At 40.9% G+C, this 27856-nt stretch overlaps 1 protein-coding gene across 2 annotated transcripts in view; it reads right to left on the bottom strand.

The window, feature by feature from the left end:
• angpt1 (angiopoietin 1) overlaps nucleotides 1–27856 on the bottom strand; it is a 164274-nt gene that overhangs the window by 104576 nt on the left and 31842 nt on the right. For both annotated transcript variants that reach the window (XM_089122927.1, XM_039659548.2), the window contains 2 exons: nucleotides 15483–15634; nucleotides 14130–14223 (listed from right to left, as the gene is read on the bottom strand). The gene's annotated coding sequence lies outside the window, so the exon portion shown is untranslated. The remainder of the gene's footprint in view (nucleotides 1–14129; nucleotides 14224–15482; nucleotides 15635–27856) is intronic.

Below are 27856 nucleotides of genomic sequence, written 5' to 3'. Positions count from 1 at the left end.
TTAACAAATGTTGACCGGGATTTTTTTACGAGCAGTTCATTCATACCTATGCAAGATCGCTGTGAAAATACAGACCGGAAGTCAAAAGACAACGAGCGCAGAGCTGAAAAGGGGCGGGGCTACATAAGGTCTATAGTAACTGAGTGTTTATAAAAGAATTATGGCACTAAATTCATGGAAAAGTATGAATGGGTGTTGATTGTTAAAGATTCATGGTGACAATCATCATTTAGAGACTTGATTCACTGATCTCATTCAGAGACTAATCTCTGATTAAAAGGGCAATATTAAATTAGTTTTATTCAAAACTGTGATTCTACAAGTGACAGTGTTGTGACCATCAGATATTATGAAATACTTTACAAACAGTTTGTGCAGAAAAAGTTTTACAGACAATGTATTGAATTACCAAGACTCACACAGACAACAAGGATCAGCATATGAATCTCAACAATGGTGACAATTAAAAATGACTCAAGCTGCAATGCATGCTGGGTACTAGCATTATACAAAACTTATCCATGGCTCCCAGCATGAATTATTTTTTAATGGTCACCATTGTTGAGATTCATATGATGATTCACAGTTCTACTATAATGTATAATACAAGTAATACATCAATGTTTAATCAGAGATTAGGCTCTGAAAAGATCAAGGAATCAAGTCACTAATTAATATTTTTTATCATCAAAACATAACCATCAACACAAGATCATATTTCCTTTTGGCTTTTGTTCTATAACAAATGTGTTTTATAAACACTCAGTTTCAACAGCCAGAGAAAAGCTGGTGTTATAGACCATTTCACAAGATGTAAACAACACTGGTCCAGAAGCACTTCCTGTTTCAGTTTGTAACTGTTTTCTTTATTTCACATGTTTGTTTAACTTTTTGATTCAGTTTTAAATGTTCTGTTGGTTGTATTTTATCCCAGCTTTTATGTAGTGTTAAAAAATGAAACAGGAAGTGCTTCTGGACCAGTGTTGTTTACATCTTGTGAAATGGTCTATAAAGTCAAGGGTCAAGAGCCTAACTAAAGCAAACACTGACCACTGTCATGGTGTCTTTAAATGAAACAATACATCATCATCACTATCAAAAAATCATCTAAGCCTCTGTCCATTATCAATAGCAACTTATGTAGATGTCTGACAGATATAAAGTCAATCTGGTCAGTAGTAATAATCTGCAGAGATCTTCAGAGATTTAATATCATCTTTTATCTTCATTTGATTTCATCTAAGACTGTGTCTGAAGACAGCTTTACTTCTTGGGTTTATCTTTCCTTCTGTGATTCTGCTGGTTAACAGCAGGTGTTCATCACTAATGCTCACTCATAACTATTGTTTTCATCAACTTAATTGAATTGAGGCAATTGGTTACCTCAAATGAAACGAATTAGCTCAACTTATTGTATTTTACTTTATGTGTGATATTGGGAGCTAGCAGTAACTGCAAGTGCTCTGATTTCATTTAAAGTTTGTTATTTCACTGTTTTTACTCAATAAATGAAGTTTCAGCTTTATAAAGTATTTAAATGCAGTGTAAAGTTTAATTGTGTATTAAGAAATATCATTGTTTTAGTGGACTCGAGTAAAATAAGTTCAGAGTACTCCATCATAACTATTGTTTTTATAAACTTAATTGAATTGAGGCAATCAGTTTCCTCAAATGAAATGAGTTAGCTTAACTTGTTGGGTTTTGCAGTGAACAGAAGAACAAATAAATACAATAGAATAAAGATACAACTGAAATAAAGAGTGTTTCAAGTTTTTTAGGTAGACCTAACAGACGTTTTCAGGAACAAGATAGTTAGGGTTAGAACTATAATTATTAACGTATTAATTAAAACTATTGAAGTTTTTAAAGTTTTTTTTTATTAATATTAATCTGCTGAAAATGTATTTATATAGCCCTGTTATTATAGTGGGTAAAAGGCTGTGTTGTGTGTTGCTGGGTGGGTTGGTGCACACTCCTGTACATTTTATAGGACTGTAAAGTGTTTATTGCTGATTACACCTGCAACATCTCCAAACCTAACCGCTCTCTCTCCTTCCTTCTGTACTCCTCGAGCAGTTCTGGGTTGCTCTATATTTTTTCCCTGAACTTTGTCAACCTGGCTAACTTTTTTTCTCACTTGCTGACTGCCTACAATGAAACAAATCATGTAGCAAAATATCAACAGTTAAAAAAAAAATTAAATTCATATTTAATCCAAAAGTAGTACGCAATGATTGAATTCTCATTTCCGAAACAGAAGTTCTCTCTACCGCAACTTGCCCTAAATGGTTGCAGTATATGAGAATGGTGTTTCGGAGGATGAGGTACCTTGGTATGTTTTGCTAACAAAAGAGAATCCATGATGACTTTCTAATTTTTTACTCAGTGCATATAATTAGACATTAATGAAGTACATTTTTATAAAAAAATTGTAAATCTATCCTTTTTCTAAATGTAGAAAACTACTCGTTTCGGTAATGATAATCAAAATGTCGCGTACACATTCTGACAAGTGAATATTTACATTTAATTGGAGAAATATAAAGAGATCTTCTTACCTAGTAGCCATCTTGAAGGAACTGGCCCATGTCCTTCTTTATTCAAAATCATACTTTATTTAAATTCTGAATGTGCGTTTTAACAGTCCTCAAAAAATGTTGCGGAGCATGAGAACCGCAGTCATGGACAAGTCATTATCCTGCTTTTTTACATTTTTATTATACATGAATATTCAGTAAATTATTTTTTCTGCCATCTGAAATAATCTAATAGAACATCCATTTATTGTTTTTCTAATTTCTTTTTATTTTAATTTGTTTAAACTGCAACATAACATACATTTAGTTGAGTTGGACGCATTACGGTAATGAGAATTTTCGCAGAAAATACAGTAAAATAGAAAATAAAATTATTCCCATGTTGAAATTACACATTGTGCAAGGTAGAGATCAGTATTGTCTTTATTGTGATGCTTTTTTATATCACTAAATACCATGTTTAATATTTAAAATCATTAGTGCCGTGGTGTTTTAATGGTTTCGTGAGAATCACCCAGTTAGTTGGCTGTGGCGAGCAGGACGATCGAGGGCGAGGGACGTAAGACGATGGCGCGAGGCTGGTGGCGTGAATGATAATGAAAGACACCTGTGAGGCGCGCACCGGTCTCGCGTCTCTCACGGAGGAGCGAAAACACAATGAGGAGCGACGATGGCAGATCGAGAGAGAAACAGGCCTGATTTCATGATGTTTTTGTTTCTGTTGTGAGTAACGTTACAGCAGTCGTCAATGAGGGGCTGCTGACTTATACTTTCGTTTTTTATTTGTTCATTTTACTATTAAAATGTTTAAATGTTCGCCGCTTCCCACCTCCTTCTTCCCACAACAACGAACCCCGTTAACGTTGTGAATTACTCCTCGTTTGTATTTATTTCTATATGGTGAATTACTGCATGATACCTGGATGTTCAGTCAGGACAAACTAGGATGGTTCACATCACAACACAAATGTCAGTGTGCTCTTCTGATTCAGAGATTTCGTCCAGGAGAAATTGCCATTGTTGAAATTCTCTGCAGCAGACGGACTCTTTCTGTGTTCGTAGTTCAAAGTGAGAGCACATACACAGAAGTCCGCCTCAGCTCGAGTCAGTCCAGGCTCCTCGACTGAGAGCACATACACAGCAGTCCGCCTCAGCTCGAGCCAGTTCGGGCTCTTTGACCAAGAGCACATGCACCAGCTGTCCGCCTCAGCTCGAGCCAGTCCAGGTTCCCCGACTGGAACAGGCAACTCCTCCTGTTCCTACATCAGCCTCAGTCTATCAGTTGTTGTCTATCAGTCATTTATACCATGGTCTGGGTGAATACTCGATTCTGATTGGCTGCAGGGTGTCCGTTAAAAAGTGATAGAGGACACCTAGTAAAGTAGTTCTGGTGAAACTGCCTTTTTACCATTCGAAATTTATAAATAAATGCGCTGCCTACAACAGCTGTGAGTAACCATAGCAACAGGCAGTCAAACGCTCTATCAAAACAAACATCTAACGTTAGATCTAACGCATTACTATAGCCTAAATACAACAATGAGCGACTTCGTTACTTCGTTTAACATTTATGGAGAATATGGCAACTTTGACGACTGGCATAGGTAGACTCTCCGATGCTGGAGCCATCAAATAATGTCGGTGACAGGACATCGATGCGAGAGCAGTCTGCGGGCTTACTGGGCTCCGTCTCTCCGTGAGAGACGAAGCTGGAGCAACGTAACTTACTGTCTGCATCAAGTGCCCATCATGGGCAGCAGTAACGTTACCCAGCTTTTGAGGATCCTCCTGACTGGCCGACTTTTTCAAATTGCACTATAAATGGAAACGTTGAAATTAATTGTAAATAAAACAAGCTAGCATGTAGGCAAATTACCCTCTCTTTGATCTGATTAATTTATTGCCCTCTATAAGCGCAAATCGCTGGTGCTCAGAACTAATTTTTTTTTTGTTTGTTTGATTAATTGTTTTATGTGTAATAAAAAAATAACTATGCCAACCTTTGTGTTTCATGAAAAAAAAATGCATTTTTGAAACTGAAGGGTTCTACAAGCTGAGCGGACTAAATATCTCCGGTTGCTAAATAAACCGCCAGGCAAGTTATTATTTGTAAAAACTAGATTTAGCCTAATTAAAATATAAACTAATGTTTTAAAAATGTTTTATTTGACAAGTGACCATGGTATAAGCGGGTTAATGCCCTCCGAGGTGTCCATTGTCAGGTTTTAAAGGACTTCGGCGGAGGCAACCGTCCTCCGCTGCGCGTCGGCCGGTTCACGCCTCGCCGTCGTCCATTAAAACCTGACAATGGACACCTCGTCGGGCATTAACCCTTACATAATGCAGGTTTAGGGGGTCCGTCCTCATTTCATCTCAAAGAGCATGCACAGAGAAGTCAAAATTAAACATGATTTCATTTAATGACTCATAAGTACACATTTTTGGCCTAAGACACAAAACAAGTGGTTTATGTGAGAAAACGAACATTATTTATATCGTTTTTGTAACCACAGCCATGCCCAACTGATCTGAAGGCACGGGCGCTTCTGTCTATTTGACTGCTGTGTAAGTGATCACTTGCACGTGTACGTCACTCATTGTTTACATGGAGATTTCGGAATTTTTACCTTTCACTAAACATATTTAGATCGTTTTCCATTGCGATTTCCTGTATATCTAAATATGTTTAGGCCGAAGCGCCCGTGCCGTCAGATCAATTGGACATGGCTGTGGTTACACAAGGTAAAAATGATATAAATACTGTTCGTTTTCTCACACAAACCGCTCGTTACGTGTCTTAGGCCATCAATGTGTGCTATCAATATGGGGTATCTGTAAGCCTTAATCATCAAAACTATAACAAATAAAGGCTTGAAATATCTCACTTCGCATGTAATGAGTCTATATAATATATTAGTTTCACCTTTTAAGTTGAATTACTGCAATAAATTAACTTTTACACAATATTCTTGTTTTCGAGTTTCACCTGTGAATCAGGTCGTCTGCATTCACATAGAGAATATGGTGTAATGAAGGAAACATGCTGTGGTTTGAGGCGCTTCCACGCATCTGGTTTCCACAATCACTCACAATATCCGCTAATCAGCGCACGTGTGTGACCCTGTGCTGGTGCATGGAGGTCTGTCACTTTCCCACTTCACCTCACTATATGACCTTTTAGATGTGAATGTGGCAGCGACTAAATGGCTCTGAATCACAGGGTTGACACACATTTGTCTGCAAACACACTGACTGACGGTCATCGTGGTGTTTGACGTCTTCAGAATCACAGCTATCTTCTTACTCGACTGATTTCACGTTGGCTTGCATTGTTGCATTCGGTTTGGTTACGACTCCAAACATGATGCCATTTGTCAAGGTGGATTTTCTGTGCCCTGTGTCTAACTCATGACATCATGCTGAAATGCTTTATGTACAACATTTTCAATATCAGATCTACACGTGAGATCACACACATGTGGCTGTTGAGAGCACATTACTCATGCAATATGAAACACCCCAAACTGATACACCCTTTCTCATCACTATATGACTGCGTTATTATATGAGAGTCGCTGAACTCAATATTTAGGCATAGCAAAGAGGAATATTATTACAATGTAAAGTGTACAGTAATTTATTCCTGTGATTTTCAGCATCATTACTTCAGTCTTCAGTGAAACATTTATGATTATTATCATTGATGAAAACTCAGATTTTTTTTAGACAATTATGATACATTTTCAGATTTTTTAATGAATTTAAAAAAATCAAAAGAACCGTTTATTTGAAATGGAATCTTTTGTAACATCATAAATTAATTTACTGTCACTTTTGATCAATTTAATGCATCTTTGCTGAATAAAAGTATTTCTTTAGAATTAAAAAAAAAAAAAAACACAGTAGTGTACATTTACAAATCGTTGGTCCCGGTGGCAGTGTTTGTTTTTACAGTGTCTACAAAGCAAGCTTTTTTATAAACATATATAATTGGTCAAGTCATTCAGTCAGATTTGATTGTTGTAAATTGTGGTAATTATGGCAAGGTTTTGAAAGCTATGAGGTTGTGTTTCACTGAAACAGGCCCAAACTTTCATTATACTACAGAATATGAATGGAGCCACATGAAAAATAGAGAAAAGTCAATAAACACCCTCAAGTTAAACGTTGTAAAACAAACTTTTAAGAGGCTCACCTACTCTAAAAATCATTAAGCAAGGATCATTTTAAACCCAAACACCTGGGGCCCTATTTTAACGATCCTGAAACGCAAGTGTCAAAGCGCAAAGCGCAAGGAACTTTGTGGGCAGGTCCCGGCGCTGTTGCTATTTTCCCGGCGGGATAAATGCCTCTTGCGCCTGGCACAAATCTAAAAGAGGTTGGTCTGAAGTAGCTTCATTATTCATAGGTGTGGTTTGGGCATAACAAGAAATAAACCAATCAGAGTGCCACCCAACATACCCTTTAAGAACAGGTGCACATGTTGCATGACAGATTGTTATTATAACGGCGGGTTTGAGACCGATGAGACCGACATTCTTGTCAGGGCAGTAAAAGAGAGAAGTGACGTTGTGTGGGGATGGGAGAAACCCTCGTACATCAGCATCGGTTAAACATTATATACGTATGTTTCTTGCCACTATTAGGCAAACAGGTCTGATCCTTTAGTACTACAATTAGCCTTAAAAAATGGGTAATAAGGTTTTTTCATCTTCATGCAAAGCACAATGATTCCCCTCATGTGTTAACATTTTTCCTTGTTATAATGTATGATTTGCAAAAATAAAAACTCCTGCATCTGTGTTGATGAGAGAATCAAAGTGTATGCGCGCTGTGCACCCGCTATATTATGGCCAAGCATGTGCGCTTAAAATAGCATTATGAACAACGCGCAATGCGCCACTGACTTTGGAACAGTTTTTTTTCTGGTCAGTGGTGCAATTGTTTTCTGGAAGTGTAAAATAGCACCAGGGAATGTTTGCGCAGAAACACGCCTCCTTTTTGCGCCGATCCGCCCAGGGAGCACAAGTTCATTTCCTAGTTTACTGACGTGCGTCTGTGGAGGAAAAAATCCCGCTTTGCGCGCTTGCAAAATTGGAACGATACATGCGTTTCTGTATAAAGTCATTTGCGCCGGGTGCAAGATAGACCCCCTGGACTGCATCTTTATAAGATTTAAAGAGCCCCTATCATAGATTTTTGAAAATGACTGTTCAAGTGGTGTGGAATATAGCTCTAAGGGAATAAAAATATCCTGCAAAGATTTATATCTGAAAGTGCACCGTATATAAAGTTATTGTCTTTCAAAAGTGAGAGTCGACTCTGAGTCTATGAAATGAATTGTTTTTGAAACGAGTCATTAGCTATTTCGTAGTGACGTAGATACGAAACATCAGTATTTTGGCCGCGCCCAGTTACTGCGGCGCGCAGACGGAAGTGTAAACTTGAAATATAGAACACAAAAACTTCAGCTGCATCATGTCGAGAAGACGCTGTGTTCTAAAATGCAAAGACAGTTCAGCCACTTGTTTTCATTGCCCAGGGACGAGCATGTGAAGAATCAGTGGTTAGAGTTCATATTTGCAACGATACAGTATAGCCCGATTGTGTTCTCATCATTTTAATGACGAATCATTCAAAAACATAAATGAATTCAAATGTGGATTCGCAAGCCGGTTGTTCTTGAAGGAGGTCTCAGTACCCAGTGTATATGGATCAGCTTCCTCGGGGCGCGAGGAGGGAAGGTGCAATAAGTATGTGTGTGCGTGTGTGTGTGTGTTAGTTACGCTCAGCGCAGCTTCTAGGTCTCAATGTCCATTTTTTTTTAATATGTGAAATGTTTGTCGCTGTTATTGGAGTTGTTATAAAGAATAGAGCGTCTTGTAGTACTGCAGTGCTTTATCAATATGTGTATGCGTTGGGCTAACAAACAATAACTGACTGGGTCATTTGACCAATCACCGCCGATTAGCGTCATGCAAAGGAGTGGTTTGGAAAAATTAGTCGTTGCACGAATCATTTGGGAGTCGGTGAGCAAATCAGGTAAAAATAAATGCATATTATAAGACAACAAAAGTGTTTTTTGTCAGTGCATTCATGTAAAACTGTTGTTGGGGACTCCCAGAACAATATTAGGAGCATTTTAAATGCCAAAATAGGTGCCCTTTAAAAGTAAATATTTTGTTTTTAAAACCTGAAAACCGTGAGGTGGTCATAGCCCAGAGAGCAAACTGACATTGAATCAACGTGGAAACGACGTCTCTCATGACACTGAAACAACGTTGATTTTGCTCATCGAATTAACGTTGAACCAACGTCAGACTCGGCATTCTTCAAAGCTAAATGAAAATCGAAAATTGGTTTGCTTTCATAACGTTGAAACAACGCGTTGATTTCAAGTTGATTTTCCGTTAGTTTTGAAAGAATGACGCGTCTGACGTTGGTTCAACGTTAATTCGATGAGCAAAACAATGTCAGATCAACGTTGTTTCGATGTCATATTTCCACGTTGATTCAATGTCAGTTTGCTATCTGGGAGGCCGCATTTACAGTAGTTTGCAATGTCCTTTTCTTCCCATTTCATTTGAAAAGTTCGGAGCAAAATCTCACTCTTAGAAAAAAAGGTTCAATTAAGACAAAATTTTAAAGGTCCCCTGACATGACATTTTCATTTTCTGAGGTTTTTTAACATTAATATGAGTTCCCCTAGACTGTATTTGCTCCTCTCGTGTCTAGAATTTTCAATCAGTGTAAACCGAGCTTTGCCTATTTTTCTCTTCTCTGCATCCGTCTGCATCTCAGACGCGCTGATCTAGAATCTCCCCCTATATAACGTCATATAGGGGAAAGGTTACTCCCCTTTCTCTGCTTTGCCCGCCCAGAGAATTTGGCCCGACGATGAGAAAACGAGCTAGGAACAGGAAGTACGAACACGTGCATGTGCGATTTTATTTTTTCCTAGAGAAATAGGATATTTGAGTTTTTCCTCCAGACATATCATGGCTTGCAAACGAGCGAAGCATGGCAGTTGCTCAGTGTTCGGATGTACAAATGAACACAAAAGTATTTTTTAGTTCCTTCATCTGCGCCTCTGAAGAAACAATGGGTTCATTTTTTTTTCTCTGGAAATGCGCCGACTCAACTCTCAAAGTTTTGTATGGTCCAAACGGGCAGAAGACAGGTAAGTTAATCTTTCTCTCAAAATCGTTCGATACTGTTTATGCATCAGTAAGTCAAGCCAGACTATTATCAACTTCACATCGTTTCATTGAGTAGGATGAAAATAATCTTATTTAAAGAAAGTGTTTAGCAGGATTGATATTCTAAAGGGTAAGCACGTGCTGCTTTGTTTACGTTATGTGTATCTGCAGCCCCGGCAGCGTCGGTTTTCCTTTTTGAATGACGAATATAGACTAATAACGTTATATCTGCAGAAATAGACAGTTGGCTTATAAAACGCAGGTGCAGAACGGACAGCTGTCGCCTGTAGTTCTCTCGATGTGTTCAAGTGCAGCTTTTTACCTCGACGAGAGCGGGAGAACAGAAACTCCGTTACACTGCACAACGAAGCTCTGGCAGATTATTTGTATTATAAATGTACAATAACATATCGATGTCTAGCAATCAATTAAACTAATACATTGTGTTTCATTTGTCGTTTAATGAGATGTAATACGTGTTTGTGGCAAGAATTTTCACGTGACGAAATACAGAGATCTGACAATGACACACAAGTATTTCATTAGTCCAGTGGCAGAACTTTTGCCATGCGTGACAGAGGTTCTGGGTTCTCCGCACTCGTATCATTTTTTTTTTCTCTAAAACCGATTATGTTTATCAGTTGTATGTTTCTGTGCATTTTACTTTGTGATTTCACCGGATCGAATATAGTCTCCACAACGGATTAAAGCGCGAGTCCGTGTGAAGACTGTGTGCGACAGCGCGAGCCACAAGAGAACTGTATCCACGCCACTGATCGCAGCGGCAACGAGCACTTTGATCACTTGTTTTCAAAAGCAACACATTTCAGCGCTAGATCGCCTCTTATTTAAAGAAACGAACTAAATGAATGCTCTGCTAGTTAACTAGAGATGATTTATGTATAATTTACATCCGTGCCGCGAGAGATGTTTCAAAAGTGGTGGGGACAATATCGATCCTGGCTAAAAGTGGTGCGATTCAGTAATCTCGATATCTGTAATAGTAAAAACGTATAATAGCTGTAGTAAAACATATTCAAGATAGTTTCACATGTAATATGTAGCTATTTCATATGCAAGCATGTCAGCCAATCACAGCAGTGGGCGGTTACATTGAATCCCACAGCAGACACGCCCCTTCTAACAGAGCGTTCTAAGCAGAGGCTAAAATCTGGCTTCATGTCAGAAAGGTTCTATGTACAAATAAATTATTTAAATGATTGCATTATATTTGCATGTTTAAAGGGTGTGCATAAGACTAACATGATACCTTCATAATCATGACATGACATGTTATGAATATGAAGGAAGTTTTATGCATGTTTATGAGAACTGTCATTAAGTGCAATTAATGCAAATATGACATTGTTTGAGATGTCTTTGTAATGACACCTTGACATAAAAAAATACATCATAACCTGTCAGTGTCTTTGTCATGACAACTTGACATTACTAAGACAACACAACCTGTCATAAACATGACATAGCAGATTAATTTTCAAACTTATGAAACCACCTAGCTTTGTTTAACATTACATTAAACTGTCATGTGGTTGTTTTTGACATTGGCTATCATGAAGCCATTATAAACTTTTTAATGACAAATTCAATGTGTACAACTGTAGTTGAGGTCACAAAAAATATTCATGACAGTTATAATGGCCTCATGACAGCCAACCACATGACAGTTTAACTTAATTTTATGTCAAGTTGTCATGACAAAGACACTGACAGGTTATGATGTTATGGTTTATGTCAAGATGTCATAACAAAGACATCTTAAAAAAAGTGTCATATTTGCATTCAAAATGTCATAATTGAGCGAATGAAACTTAATGACAGTTGTCATAAACATGATGCATAAACCCTACATCATATTCATGACATATGCCATGTCATGGTTATGAAGTTGTCATGCCAGTCTTATTCACACCCCATCAAGTAAAGTGTTACCAAATGACTGAATGACTTGTTTTCAAGTTTTATCCACCCTGGGACCCGGTTTCAAAAATAGCGGTTTCACTATCCCAAAACGCCAGATCCGTGTGGACGAAACGCCAATACGACAAAAAATGTATACGTATACAGCGAAAGGCTTCTTCGTGTGGACGGGCCCTAAGATTCTATATAGAACTTTTAAGAGTGGATTAAAGCTAAACTCAAATGGGACTTGATTGTAAGATAATATGTCACAACTTGTCGTCTTCAAATCCTATGCTCTCTGACATATGCTTTCTGTGGAATGATCTCAGATTGTTTTGCGCTGAAATATGTGGCTGATGTATGACCATATCGCAGTATCATTCTCTGACATTTAATTGAACAGGAATTATTTCATTTGATTTCTGAAGAAAAGTCCCGTTGTTTTTAACTCAATGCCCTGGAATGTCAAGCAACATTGGAAACGTCACACAAATCACTTTCACACACTCTCTCTGTATTTTGACGTGTCCTTGACACGGTAAGCTCTATTGTGCATTCTTTCAGGAAACTAAGATGATTCAATAGTTTTGTTTTTGGTTTCATTATTACCCCACCCAGATATCGACCCCATTCATAGAACGGGAAGGCTAATGTTTGCATTAAAGGAATTTGTTTCATTTGCATGTTGTTGCCAATTGCAATTCCCACTGACCCCAACAGCAGCAGGAGGAGAAAACGCCTGGAACGTGCGATTCGACACATATAAACACTTTTTTTTAAAAAACACACATAGTCTTAACCTGAACATTTTCTGTATTTCTGGATTTACATGCTCATTTACAAGTCTTAATGTTGTTCTCAGGCTCTACTAGAACAGGTTTTCCTGCTTGAATATTGATTATTCCCCTCATATTCTCCATTGTTGTGGCTCCTCTCTTCCCAGTCTGTATGTAACGCTCTGGACTGTTTTTCATCAGAAATCAACTAGCTCGCCACGACTGATTCCCAAAACCATATTGTCGCATATTGGTCGCTTAACCTTTTTGGTTAATGATATCACGCAGGAGTAATAACTACTTTTAATGAATCTGTTTGAGACTGAATTACTCCTAGATGTTTTGCTCTAAATGGCATTTGAGGAATATTTGAAGAGTTCAGATGCAAAAGCCTCTAAGTGCCATTTGAAATTTTCTTCTAAAATGATCATTTTTATCAAGCTTGTATATTTAAGTTCAGTAATTTCACTTAAATGGCAATGAAGATTACCTATTAATTGTCATTTAAGTGAAATAACTGAACTTAAATATACAGGCTTGATAAAAATGGTCATTTTAGAAGAAAATTTCAAATGGCACTTAGAGGCTTTTGCATCTGAACTCTTCATTTCTAATTTTGTTGTTATTTTCTTCATTTCTAATTTTGTTGTTTTGTTGTTATTTTGCTTTATTTCCAGATTCAATCATAGAGTTGTCTCTTACGCACAAGAGCTCGTTCACACATGCGCACTCTTCAAAAACTACGGTTAAAATCTCTTGACAAACTCAAAGACGTAAATGACATTTGTATGTGTTCTAAATAAAAGACACTGAATGTCAGCTGGCCTATTTTGCTCAAGATCAGGATTTATTGAGTCCACATGTCATGCAAACATGAAACTCTGCTTCTAACCACATCTCGAGATATATCTCTCCAAACACACAGCTCTGCGATGATCTTTGCCAATGTTCGTTGGAACGATGTTGTCAGGAAACACTCACCCGTTGAGCTAATGACGGAACTTGAGACCATAGTTGGCTAACGATGCTTTTGAGAAACACAGTCCTGATTAGTTCTGTCTCTATGAAGCCCCTCCTTCTGAAAAGCACACTGTGCTCTGATTGGTCAGCAGTTCTGAAGTGAACTTCAAGTAGGGAGTAGTGAGCATAGTGCGTAGGGACCCGATCAATCAGAACATTGGATTGAGAACCACTGAATTAAAAGGTTCCATAGACGTTTAAGTTTCTAATTAATTAAATGTCCAAGTATTATACAATCATTAATGACATTTCTCCATATATAGAATCTTTTGGCATAACGTGCTCTTTAAAACTGAGTCAAGAACCCTAGAGATCTATAAGGTTCCCACTGGACTTTTTTTTTTTTTCTAATATAGTGACCACCAGAATAACTCTTTAATCCATAGGGTTATTCCTGTATAAAACATGACGCTTGCAACACCAAGATCCTGGGATTGATTTCCAAGCAATGCATGAACTGATAAATGTATACAATATAGGCTAAGTGGCTCTGGATAAATAATACATTAAAAATTGATCTAAAAAAAAAAATAAAGCCGCTTTTCCTTCGTCAGGCCAAACCGTTCTCGGTTAGCCAAGCATGCTGAGAATTACTGGGCGGAGAACGGGACAGTATGTAATCATGCAGAGCCGAACCAAGCTCAAGTGGAAATATAATTGGAATTGTTCCTTACCGTTCGGCCCGACCATGCAAAACTAGCTTCAGTTCCTCAGAAATCAAACATTACACATCAAGGCCACCCACTCCACATCGCTGAGATTTCACCCCTGAAATCCAAAAATCCACATGAGACAGAGCCAAGAAAACCTTTCACATACAATCCACCACAAAAGCTGTTAATCAAAAAGACATTTAATGAAGAGGCAGCCATACAATATGCTCTGCATTACACAGCATTTCAATGCAAGGCATTCGTAAGGAGAAAAAAAACAGAATCAGAGCCAAGAAAACATGCTTTGTTTCTGGTCAAAAGGTAAAATCTCCGTAACAAATGGTAAGAGTAACATCAGTGGGAAAATAAATAAATTTTGCAGTGAACGCTGCGTTGAGAGGCGGTACATCCCTTGAGCCATCGTTCGTATTACTGTAGACATTTATAGACCCTTGCAAACTTGATGGAGACGAATGATTATGAAATTTGAGCCCAAGGGTAATACTGAGCACCAAAATTCGGGGGCATATTCTCTTCAGAATATGACGGTGAACTATTAAATAAGTCATTGCGTCAGTGTTGCTTTTTATTGCTCAGACTCAATGGGGTCGGACAACTGTGACTCCTCTTTGTGAGGCCATTCTAACACATTGGAGACTTAAAACCATTAACCTAAATGCAAAACATGCATTGCATGACAGATCGACACATCTTTGCTGGAAGGCTAAGAATTTGCTTTATGACTTTAACCATATATCATACATCACACATCCAAAATATGAACTGCTAAAAACCAGAGCTGCTTGACTCTCATGATGGGCTGGGATGGGCTATAATTTTTGGTTTACAGCAAAACATTTTCACACATTCAGACAAAATGTATTCCAACAGCTAGTGTTCTTTGCCATTGTGGCTATTTACCTGCAGCCAATTTATCTGTGTTCACAAAACCCTTCAGACTCCGAGTCAGCGTGGCAAGAACCACCTTATGCACACAGAGACATGTCATAAATTACAGGAAAGTTGCTGACCACTAAAATAACTTTCCTCTGTCTTGCCACTGAACTCTACAGGAGTGACGGATCATGTCCACAGACTTCACTCCTATTGGTTGTCACTCCTGAAAGTCATTTAAATAAAGTTAAGCATATCTCAACTTTGTCTAGCCAACGCCTGCCAAGAGAGCATTACAAGTCCAGTCTGGAGAGAACAAAAGCTTGGATAAGAGTTGTGTAGCTCTGATAGGAAGGGCCTGATCCTCCTAATGTTGTAGAAGGCAAAACTAGCTATGTGGACTGTGAAGTTTAACTGATCGTCAATTACAACTCTGAGGTTCCTGGCCGTCCTGGGTGGAGTTATGGTTGACGAATCTACCTGATGGAGAAGCAGTGATTAAATACTGGGTTGGCTGAGAGAATGAGCGGTTCTGTTTTCACAAGGTTTAGCTGAAGGTGGTGGTTCTTCATCCGGCAAGATATGTTTGTCAGTAAAGTCGAGTTGTCAACAGCTACTATTGGATCATCATGCTGGAATGACAGGTAGAGTTGTGTGTCATCAGCATATCTGTGATAGGAAAAACCATGTTTTTTGAATGACAGATCCTAATGATATAATGTAGATGGAGAGGAGAAAAGAAGTGGGCCCAGCACCGAGCCCTGAGGCACTCCAGTAGCTAGATGAAAACAGTGATGGGGAAAATCCATGTTTTTGAAAATCCATATTTCTGAATGACAGATCCTAGTGATGTAATGTAGATGGAGAAGAGAAGAGAAGAGAAGAGAAGAGAAGAGAAGAGAAGCGGGCCCAGCAGAAAGCCCTGAGGCACTTCAGTAGCTACATGATAACAGTGATGGAAAAATCCATGTTTTTGAAAATCCATATTTCTGAATGACAGATCCTAGTGATGTAATGTAGATGGAGAAGAGAAGTGGGCCCAGCACCGAGCCCTGAGGCACTCCAGTAGCTAGATGAAAACAGTGATGGGGAAAATCCATGTTTTTGAAAATCCATATTTCTGAATGACAGATCCTAGTGATGTAGATGGAGAAGAGAAGAGAAGAGAAGAGAAGAGAAGAGAAGAGAAGAGAAGCGGGCCCAGCAGAGAGCCCTGAGGCACTCCAGTAGCTATATGATAACAGTGATGGAAAAATCCATGTTTTTGAAAATCCATATTTCTGAATGACAGATCCTAGTGATGTAATGTAGATGGAGAAGAGAAGTGGGCCCAGCACCGATTCCTGAGGCACTCCAGTAGCTAGATGATAACAGTGATGGAAAAATCCATGTTTTTGAATGACAGATCCTAGTGATGTGATGTAGATGGAGAAGAGAAGAGAAGCAGCCCAGCTCTGAGCCTGGAGGTACTCCAGTAGCTAGATGATAACAGTGATGGAAAAAATCCATGTTTTTGAATGACAGATCCTAATGATGTAATGCAGAAGGAGAAGAGAAGAGAAGCGGGCCCAGCACCGAGCCCTGAGGCACTCCAGTAGCTAGATGATAACAGTGATGGAAAAATCCATGTTTTTGATAGACAGATCCTAGTGATGTAATGTAAATGGAGAAGAGAAGAGGACCCAGCACCGAGCCCCGCAGCACTCCAGTAGCTAGATTATAACAGTGATGGAAAAATCCATGTTTTCTAAAATCCATATTTCTGATTGACAGATCCTAGTGATGTAATGTAGATGGAGAAGAGAAGAGAAGCGGGCCCAGCACCGAGCCCGGAGGCACTCCAGTAGCTAGATTATAACAGTGATGGAAAAATCCATGTTTTTGAATGACAAATCCTAGTGATGTAATGTAGATGGAGAAGAGAAGCGGACCCAGCACCGAGCCCTGAGGTACTCCAGTGGCGAGATGATAACAGTGATGGGAAAATCCATGTTTCTGAATGACAGATCCGAGTGATGTAATATAGATGGAGAAGAGAAGAGAAGCGGGTCCAGCACCGAGCCCGGAGGCACTACTGTAGCTAGATGATAACAGTGATGGAAAAATCCATGTTTTTGAATGACAGATCATAGTGATGTAATGAAGATGGTGAAGAGAAGAGAAGCGGGCCCATCACCGAGCCTTGAGGCACTCCAGAAGTTTGATGTTGCTTTGTTACTTTTCTTTTTCAGTCTGGACCAAAAGAACCAAGAGAACTTAACTACAAGTGTGAACAAACCCTAAGAAACACTTACATTTACATTTATTTAAGACACTTTTTTGAAGAGAGTAAAAAATAAAATTAAGGCCCGGGCTTAGATAAAGTCAGGATTAGGTCTTAGTTCAATCAGGGCATTTAATTTTTGCAAGCATTTTCAGTCGCAAATCAAACCCAGATTGACTAGGTTTACTGAGCAGTGACTGTTGACTGTTCAATCACCCTATTGCTCTTGTACAGGGGTTTACAGACATTTTGATGCCCCAAAATATGATGATCCCCAATGTGAGAGACCCTCTTCCTAAAATAGTATAAATGCATTTTTATGCATTATTGTGTCTTATTTGTTAATAGAATAATACAATTTGATTATTCATGCTTTGGTGTGCATCTTGATACAAAACAATTGATCTGACATATTTTAAAGGGCACCTATTATGCCCCTTTTTACAAGATGTAATATTGGTCTCGGGTGTCTCCAGAATGTATTTGTGAAGTTTCAGCTCCAAATACCCCACAGTTAATTTATTATAACCATTTGAAAATGTCATTTTTGGGGCCTGTTTTAAAAATGAGCTGTTTTGGGCTATACGACCTTAAATGCAAATGAGATGCATATCCCCGCCCTGCCTTTGGATGAGGGCGTAACTTGATACCTATGGCAGTCGGTAAGCAGAAGGGCTGAGAGAGTGAGAGAGACCCGCTGTTGTGAATATCATTCAGCATGTTTGAATCGGAATATACTTCGGAAGAATAAACACAAATGAGAAAGGACCAGTACGTCTCGGTATGTTTATTTGATACATTTATGTTTATAGAGTTGTAATTGCGTCCCCTTTGAAATTATGGATGTGCAACACACACACATACAGACACACAAACACTAACGTTTGCGCAATTTTTTGAAACTACATACACATACTGTGATAAAGTTTGCTACATACAAGCGAAGTTACATTTATGCTAGGGACCTGTTGCGTCATGTTTACTTGTCATACAGGTGCTTCTGTGGCAAATGTGAGAAGATGGCTAACTTACAGAACAAGAACATATATGCAGTTTTTAATACAATATCTTTAAAAATATATATTTATAAACGTGTGGTTACACACTATACAAACAAGGTTTAAATTAAATAGACATCCTACGACAACAACTTTAGACGCATTTGTTGTTGAATTGGCTGACATTGACTGAAATGATTCTTTGCTCAAAAATCATAAAATACACTTACTGTTACTGGAGGTGACGTTGGATCGCAAACAGTAGACGGCGATCCACGCTTGAGGATTAACTTTGAAGCAAGACCTGCTTTGAATTGACCCTCGTTCACTAAATAGTCAGTCAGAAAATTATTCGCTCAAACATAAACTTATTTTCGAAGGAAAGGCGCCACTTAAACTTCCAAAATACAGTACATCCACTGTGTTTTCAGTGGCTCTAATGTTGGAAGTAAGTAAAAACTACTAGCTATGTACAGTATGTCATTATTACATCCCATCCCACAACATAACACTTATGTTTCCTGGCTGTTGTTGAAATAATGGAGGATGGTGTACAGCTCACTGAGGGCGGGGTCTATGCCACAACCACACTGTCAATCAAACCCCTTGCTCAATTCTATGTCACAAAGCGCTGAATCTTAGAGCAGCTCGTTCTGAGACAGTGCATTTGATTTATTGAGATTGTGAAAAAAAAAAAAAAACACTGGGTGGATTTTTTTTATTCTAGGGTGGTTTTGCTCACACACCATGTAAAAGTGAATTTTCCTTAATAGGTGCCCTTTAAGATATGTCAGTGCAAGTTGCTTTCAGTTAAAACCACTTAAACATGCATATTAGTCTGTGACTAGGCTTAAGCCTTGTCTGTGGAACCGGGGGTATGAGATTGCATTAGAATAAAGTTAGTGTTAGCTTAATTTCTTTTATATTCAGTGTTTATTTAAAAAAAAAAAAAAAAAAACTGAATGAAACATTCACATGTGCATATGGCACTAGAAACTGTTACCACAACACCTTTCAGCATTTTTTAAAGTTGAAAATAAACTAAATGTCCATCTGTGGTTACTCACAAAATATGTCATATCATACTCATGTTTGCAAAGACTTTTAGCATGAAAAAATAAATAAAACTTTTAGCATGAAAAAATAAATAAAATCTAATTTGCGAGGAGAAAAAGCACAAATGCCCCAACACATGGTGTATAACCCTGTGACCTCGGGTCAGGCAATCAAACTGGCTTGTATTTGTTGATCTTAGTTTTCTGACAGTTTACCAAACTAGGAGCTTGTTAGCGAGAACATTTCCTAGTTTGCACAGATGGGTGACTATGTTACTTGTTTAAAAAAATCAAATTGACAGGCTCTCAAAACTAGCTGGAGCCCTGATGTTTGCTTACTGTCCAAAGCCCACACATAAAATACATAAATTGCTTAAATTTTTGCTGGAAAAACAACACAACAATTATTTAAGTAAGTAGTGAGCACACATTACAAAATAACTCTCAGGACACTTTATGTCTATTGAACTATTGAACTAAGGTGAACTATTAATTATACTATTACACTAGATTATTTACTTGTTTTTCCCATTTAGAAGATTTAGTGTTTAGTCTTTTTAATAGTAAAATGATTAAAAATCAGACAATAAACTTTAAGCGACGCAAAATAAAAACTATTTTAAACATTTGTAATCTCAAAGATTCAAAGGTCAAAGATTGCAGTGAAAAAGCGAATAAAAGTCTTTCAAAGATCATTCTTTCAAAACTTGAAACAGATCATATCCTGCAAGAGGAAGGAAAACAAAGAATAGATTTCCTATTTTCCAGAAAGAGGTTTGGATCTGATCACTGACATTTTAAAAACATCAATCTCTAGCAGGAAAGAAAAGATGATTGATATAAACACATGCAGAGCACTGAGGAGATCATGGGCGAGATATTTTGACTCATTGTGAGCAGATCGAATGCAGGTAAAGGAGAAAAGGCAAGGAAAAGTGCAATAATAATTCTGATATTTCCGTCCAAAAGCAAAGTGTGTTATCAATACGGTCCAGATATGCTCCTCCATCAATATTCTCAAAGCACAGTCCAACATTTGCTTTTGAGGGTAGCTTTTATTTGATTTCTTCTGTTTTTTTTATCCAATTTACTTATGCAATTATTTTGATAACATGTTTTACATTTTGTATTGAGTATTTGAATGTGCTTTTCTTTTATATTGTTGTATTTCTTTTATTTTTTCTTATTTTTGTGAAGCGCTTTGAGATGTAACTTTTAAAGGTGCTATAGAAAATTAAGTTTATTATTAATGAAACCACAGATTCCATTTGTTATAAAGTTGAGTTAGAAACCAAACTTTGACTTCCATAGTATGAAAGAAATAAATAAAAATACTATGGAAGACAATGGGGACCAAAAATAGCAAATTCTGGTCTGATAACCAACATTCTTCAAAATACCTTTTTTTTTTTATGGAGCAAAGAAACTCATACAGGTTTAGCACAACTTGAGGGTGAGTAAATGAGGACAGAATTTACATTTTTGGTTGAATTGCTGCTGTACAACACAAGATCATTTGGATTAATTATTTGGCACCATATTTTGTCAAACAGCCAGAGATCTGAAAATAATGTGTCAGTGTGTCAGAGGGGGAATCGCTTTGGCAATAACACTGCACTTTAAAAGATGAGAGGTCAAGGCTACTCTCCCGTTCTGTGCATCACAGGGGTAACAGCATCAGATCCGAAAACTCGGAGACGTCTTTGATGTGCGGGAAACACTCGAGTCGGCCTGGAATCTGAAATATGCCAGACGAGACACTTTCTCTGTTTCCCCAGCGGGTCGACGGGTCACGGTGGACATGCTGTTGCTGTAGGTTCGGTTTTAGATTTGCTTGCCTTGACTCATGTGCAAATATTTGTGCACATACCGGTAGTCAGTAAGCAGGGACCAGCAATGGTTTATGGATCTATCAAATGTAGTATAAAGAAAAATAAATCATGTGAAGGACAAGTAATGAAGTGAGCCAATCCGTTATTGTAGCAGCGGCTGCCGAGGTGATATCTTATTCAGATTCACTTAATGTGAAGAAATCCGGTTATTAGCTTTAGCCTTTAGTAATCAAGTATACATCTTGACCCCTTTAAGGAAACATGCAGTTCAATCCAAAGTGACAAAAAAAAAAATAAAATAAAAAAAAAAAAAAAAATACAAATATTTAAATAAAATAATTAAATATTTTTGTCGCTTTGGATAAAAGCATGTACTATGAATGAATGGTAAAGTGTGTTTACAAGCTCAAAATAGAAAAAAAATCAAACACAATTAATTATTTAAAACTAAATCCATAAAATGTTGCCATGACGAATAGGGGTGTAACGATTCCCTCATGTCACGATTCGATACATATCACGATACTGCACTCACAATTAGGGATGCAACGATTACAGATTATTGTTATTGATTATGCATCAATTAATTTCACAACACCCCTCCTGAGACACCCCACCCACGATCAGTCGACCGAAAAAGCCTGCAGATCCCCGACCCTCTTGAAAGAGGCCAATGCCAACAGGAGTGCTGTCTTAATGGACAGGATATTCAGCTCTACTGTCAGCAAAGTCTCAAAGGGAGGACTTTGGAAAGCTCTCAGTACTAGAGCTAGGTCCCAAGAGGGTACAGAGTGCAAAGCACGAGGCGGATTTAACCTCCTAGCACCCTTGAGGAATCTGATGACCAGGTTGTGCTTCCCCACAGACTTACCTTCTCCTACATTGTGATGCGCAGCTATTGCTGCAACATACACCTTGAGGGTGGAAGGGGACAGCCTACACTCCAACCCATCTTGTAGGAAAGAAAGCACGACTCTGATCGGGCAAGTTCGGGGGTCCTCCTGGCGGGAGGAACACCACTCGACGAACAGGTTCCACTTCAAAGCGTAGAGGCGCCTCGTAGAGGTAGCTCTAGCAGAAGTGATGGTGTTTACCACTGCCTGTGGTAGATCACCTAGAACCTCCGCGTCCCATCCAGGGACCAGACATGGAGTTTCCAGAGGTCTGGACGCGGGTGCCATAGAGTACCCCGTCTCTGAGAAGGAAGGTCCTTCCTCAGAGGAATCGGCCAAGGAGGGGATGTCGCGAGGAGCATGAGTGCCGTGAACCAAGTCCTGGTGGGCCAATACGGCGCCACTAACAGGACCTGCTCCTCGTCCGCCCTGACCTTGCACAGTGTCTGTGCAAGAAGGCTCACTGGGGGAAACGCATACTTGCGCAGGTCCCGGGGCCAGCTGTGGGCCAGGGCGTCTGTGCCGAGGGTCCCCTCGGACAGGGAGTAAAACCACTGGCAGTGGGTCGTGTCCGGAGAAGCAAACAGGTCTACCTGTGCGACTCCGAAAACACTCCAGATCAGCTGAACCACCTGGGGGTGGAGTCGCCATTCTCCTGGCAGGGAAGGCAACCGTGAAAGCTCGTCTGCCACACGGTTCAGCTCCCCTGGAACATGAGTGGTATGAAGCGACCTCAGATGCTTCTGACTCCACAGGAGGAGATGGTAGGCGAGTCGCGACATGTGGCGGGAGCGTAGACCACCTTGGCTGTTGACATACGCAACGGCAGCAGTGCTGTCTGTACGGACCAGTATGTGCTTGCCTTTGAGAAACCGCCTGAGGCGGCACAAAGCCAAGCGTACTGCTTGCAACTCCAGGCAGTTGATATGCCAATGCAGCTGGGGCCCCGTCCACAGACCCGAGACTGCATGCCCTTTGTACGTGGCCCCCCACCCCATGGCAGAGGCATCCGTGAAAACCCCAGCATGCCTGGAAACCTGGACTAAGGGCACTCTGGCCCGAAGAAACGCAGGATCCGACCATGGGGAGAAGGTTTGGCGACAGTGCGGGGTTACTTTGACCCTGAACGTGCCGCTCTGCCACACCCACCTCGGACTCGATCGTGAAGCCAGTGTTGGAGCGGTCTCATATGTAACAGGCCGAGCGGAGTTACTGCAGCTGCGGCTACCATATGCCCCAGGAGCCTCTGAAATAGTTTCAGTGGAACTGCTGTCCTGCCTCGAAAGGACCTGAGGCAGGTGAGCACTGACTGGACACGTTCCTCCGTAAGGAGCGCCATCTGGGCGACCGAGTCCAACTCCATACCGAGATAAGAGATCCTCTGCACGAGGCAAAGTTTGCTATTGTCCCAGTTGACCTGAAGCCCCAACCGGCTGAGGTGCCGTGGCACCATGTCCCTGTGATCGCACAATACTTCTCGCGAGTGGGCCAGAATGAGCCAATCGTCGAGATAGTTGAGGATGCGAATGCCTTGTTCTCTCATGGGAACAATGGCCGCCTCTGCGACTTTCGTGAAGACGCGGGGTGACAGGGCCAGACCGAAGGGTAGGACTTTGTACTGATACGCTCAACCCTTGAACGCAAACCGTAGAAACGGTCTGTGTCGAGGAAGAATCGAGGCGTGAAAGTACACGTCCTTCAGGTCGATCGCTGCAAACCAATCCTGGGGACGGATGCACTCGAAAATGCTCTTCTGCATGAGCATCTTGAACGGGAGTTTGTGCAGGGCCCGATTCAAAACTCGCAGGTCCAGGATTGGCCGTAACCCACCGCCTTTCTTGGGTACAATGAAGTAGGGGCTGTAAAACCCAGACCTCATCTCGGCAGGAGGGACCGGCTCGATCGCGTCCTTCGCCAGCAGGACATCTATCTCTTTCCGCAGGACAGGGGCGTCCACTGACCGCACACGGGTGAAGTGAACGCCCCCTAACCTGGGAGGCCGGCGTGCAAACTGAATTGCATAGCCGAACCGAATGGTGCGGATGAGCCATCGGGACGGACCCGCAAGCACTAGCCAGGCCTCCAGGTACGACACAACGAGCCCACCCGAACCACTGGCATACCCGCGGAGGGGCAGCAAGGTGGAAGGCAGGGACCCAGCTCCAGTTGCAATATAGGCATTGGAAGCGGAGTCTGGGCGTGAAGTTCGCCAGAAACCTGCTTCCACCGGGGGGCAGGGTTGATGGTCTGCACTGGAGGAGGAGCTGGCGCCAAGGAGCGACCCTGGCGACGGGAAGCAGCCGGGGCTATTACAGCCACAGGGGAAGGAATCGCAGCAGTCCGCCTCCTGTGCAGGACGTGCCGTATAGCCTCTGACTGCTTCTGGGCGGTGGAGAACTCCTGGGCCAAGTTCTCCACCACGTCGCCGAAAAGGCCGTCCTGAGATACGGGGAAGTTGAGAAGTTTGTTCTTCTCCGCTTCCCTCATATCTGCCAAGGTCAGCCAAAGGTGGCGCTCCTGGACCACCAACATGGAAATCGCCCGACCCAGCGAACGTGCGGTGCCACACGCAGCTCCTGCAGCAGAGCCTTCAGTGGACCCCCCGTCTGCACGTCATGAAGTGCCTTCGCCTGGTGTACTTGCAAAAGCGCCATGGCATGCAGTGCGGAGGCGGCGTCCCCACACGCACTGTAGGCATCCCTGGTCAGCCCAGAGGAAAACCTACAGGTGCGGGAGGGAAGTGAAGGGGCAGCCCGCCAGGAGGAGGCGGTCCTTGGACACTGCTGCATCGCGACAGACCACTCCACTGGGGGGATTCCCTCGTACCCATGCGCCGCTCCGCTATCCAGGGTGGTGAGGAAGGAGGAGCGAGGTTGCCTCCGTCTGAGCGCTAGAGGCACCGACCAAGACTTCCTCAACTCCTCATGCACTTCAGGGAAGAAAGGGACTGGAGCAGGCGTGAAAAAAAAAGAAACAGCCTTCAGTGTCTGATGAGGAGTGAGGGGGATCACAAGAGACATTAGTGAGTGTAGAGATCTGTGGTAGCCTAAGCAGAACTAGGCTACTTTCAGAACACAGAACAGGCTATGAGAAGGAACCCATTACTCTCAGTTACGCATTATTTCCACGTCTGCATATTTGACAATTATGCATTTTACTAGAATTATAATGAGAGTATAAGACCCGTTTGTAAACCATATTTTCCGCCAAAATAAAAGCTGAATGCTGTTTTCATCAAAATAAAAGATAATGTGTTTATATCTCTTTCAAGTTACAGAAATTAGTTCTAAGCTAATTATGAAAGTAGCTTTTATTTTCAGTGCATGTGTTTTACAATATATGGCTGTTACTGTCATGTGATTAATATTATAACTATGATTAATTACGTAGTATGTAATGTAGACAGAAACTATATCCCAACTAAAAGAGTTATGAGGTTTTTTTTTTGTTCAATTTGCCCACTGAATATGGATTGGAGCTCTTAATTTTGAACTCTCAAAATGCACCAGGTTGATGAATTTAACATTAAAGGGTAACTAAACTCCTGGTCAGAGCCTGACTCCACCCACTGGCAATATTTGAAAAATGCTGGAAAAGTGGGCAGAGCCCAGCGGAGGGGGGCGTACACCTGAGACGCATCTCTTTGTATGGAACTTGCCTACGTCACCAACAACCGCTGTGTCACATACCACCGCAAACATCCAATAGGAAAATTCAACTGCAGTAGCCACCGTTCAACCTGAAGAGGGCAGCACTAAGACGTTTTTACACCATATATTGTAGAAATAGAACACTTTATAAACAAATGCCAAAAAAGTTACTCGAATCAATGACTGGTATTAATAAAGATCCATTCTTACAGATCATTAACTAAAAAAAGTTGGTTAAGTGTTTAGTTACTTAAAAAGCACAAAATTTTGCCCCTGAACCCCCCTAGAGGGACAGAAGTGCACTGACCAATACATCTTGTGAGAAAGACTGGTATTGCCAATGCAATTGGAGAATTATATTTTAAACTTAGTAGTTATTTCATCTCACTCATTAGATGGCGTTGGTGGTTTTAATAGGAGTTGTTGGTATACATATTTAAGTGCATACACAGTTCAGTTGTGTTTATCTTCATATGTAGTGGGCCAGTCTGGGCCAAAATGCCCGGGCCGATTTTTTGTCCCAGTCCAGCCCTGGCGATCAACAGCTGATACTCAGGTGGTGCAACGAAAGAGACAACTGGAACCGCCCGAGGGGGCTCCGGCCGCTCCACCGGAAGCGCAGATGGCAGCGTGCTGCTAGAGGCGTGAGGCGCCCAACAGGATCTTTCACCTGTCGCGTTTCTCACAGTAATCCTCATACGCTCACCAACAGGAATCGCCGAAGTAGCCATCTGCTGGACTGAACCAGCAGATGAACTAGATCAGAGATTCTCGGAAGGGACTCCCCCATATCTCAGGGATCTCAGTCTCGAATGTAGCATCGCAAGAGTCATATTCCCGCAATGAGAGCATGACTCATCCACAAGCACCGCCTCAGTGTGTGCTAAGCCCAGACACTTGAAGCAGTGCTTGTGGCCATTTGCCTGAGGGAGAAATCGACCGCATCCAGAAATGCACGGGCGATTCGACATCCTGAAAAGGACGCGAACACACCGTGGAGCTCTTTTAGTAAAATAAAACAGAAAAGAAAACAAAAAAGAAACTGCTCTTCAGTGCCGAAGCGCCGAGGGATATCCACCGCAGACACCGCCGGAAACTGCAACCGCGTGCTGCACTCAAGACGAAGACCACTTGAAGCACCGTCACACCAGCACCCCGAACGTTTCTTCACCAGGCTCGTTTTCTTCAGAACAGCAGGTTAGCCCCGAGAGGCTTCGAAGCAAAAAGCGTCTATGGAATGTTTGCTTTTATATTGTGGAATGCAAAGATTGCATGCCAATGGTTATTGGCTCGTTGTTAATTCTGTCAGAGGTAATAAGGCTCCCTAGCGTGATCCCAATTCGTCAGGGAACTCCCCGACGACACGTTGGAGTTCCCAGGACGAAAGGGAACTGAATTTTTTCTCACACAGTGATTTTTATTTTGGGGGGACTATCTACGATACATATTGTTGCATTTTTGTAATGCGATATATTGTGGCATGATATATTGTTACACCCCTGGTGATGGGTCATCTGAAGGTTCCACATATGAAGCGCCTGATGAACGCTTCATGCTTCTCCACAGATCTGCTCTTTATGGCCCGCTCTGCTCTTTAAGCGTTGCCAGAAAAGCTCTCCACACGAGGCTTTTGGCTCACACAGAGCCGTTCTTTGGGATCAGGCCTAGTCTGTTTATCACTGCCACTTCGGGCAAAGTCACACAACTGTGTTGCTCATTAGCACAGGCTAAAGGTTAGAGATACACCTGTCCGACCCGTCGCATGAGAGTCGATCTTCCAGAAGTACAAGCATCAGAAGGCCAGAGGAATCACTGCTTCTCAGATGCTGTGAAGGGCTTTAATGACAGCGATAAAGTGCTCTCTGGGGAATCACTGCACTAAATAGCCATAAATTGGAAGGGAACAGACTGTCAGCGATGGCTAAAACTGGGCCTCTTCGTTCCCTGACTCGCAGTGTTCCTTTGATGGCAGACTAGACCAGAAGAACAGTGAGCGCAGACGCCCGAGTGTACAGTGACAGATGGAAACAGACAGATCAGGATATGCCTTCAATCAATCAATCAATCAATCAACCATTCAACCAGTCAGTCAATCATTTTGTCAATCAATCAATCAATCAATCAATCAGTCAGTCGTATTAATCAAATCTAAAAGGATGCAAA

The sequence above is a fragment of the Pimephales promelas genome, chromosome 18 (genome assembly GCF_988280905.1).
Source record: "Pimephales promelas chromosome 18, fPimPro1.hap1.1, whole genome shotgun sequence".
Taxonomy (NCBI): Eukaryota; Metazoa; Chordata; class Actinopteri; order Cypriniformes; family Leuciscidae; genus Pimephales; species Pimephales promelas.
Note: the sequence above shows the minus strand (reverse complement) of the source record. Positions and strands in the feature narration are given on the sequence as shown.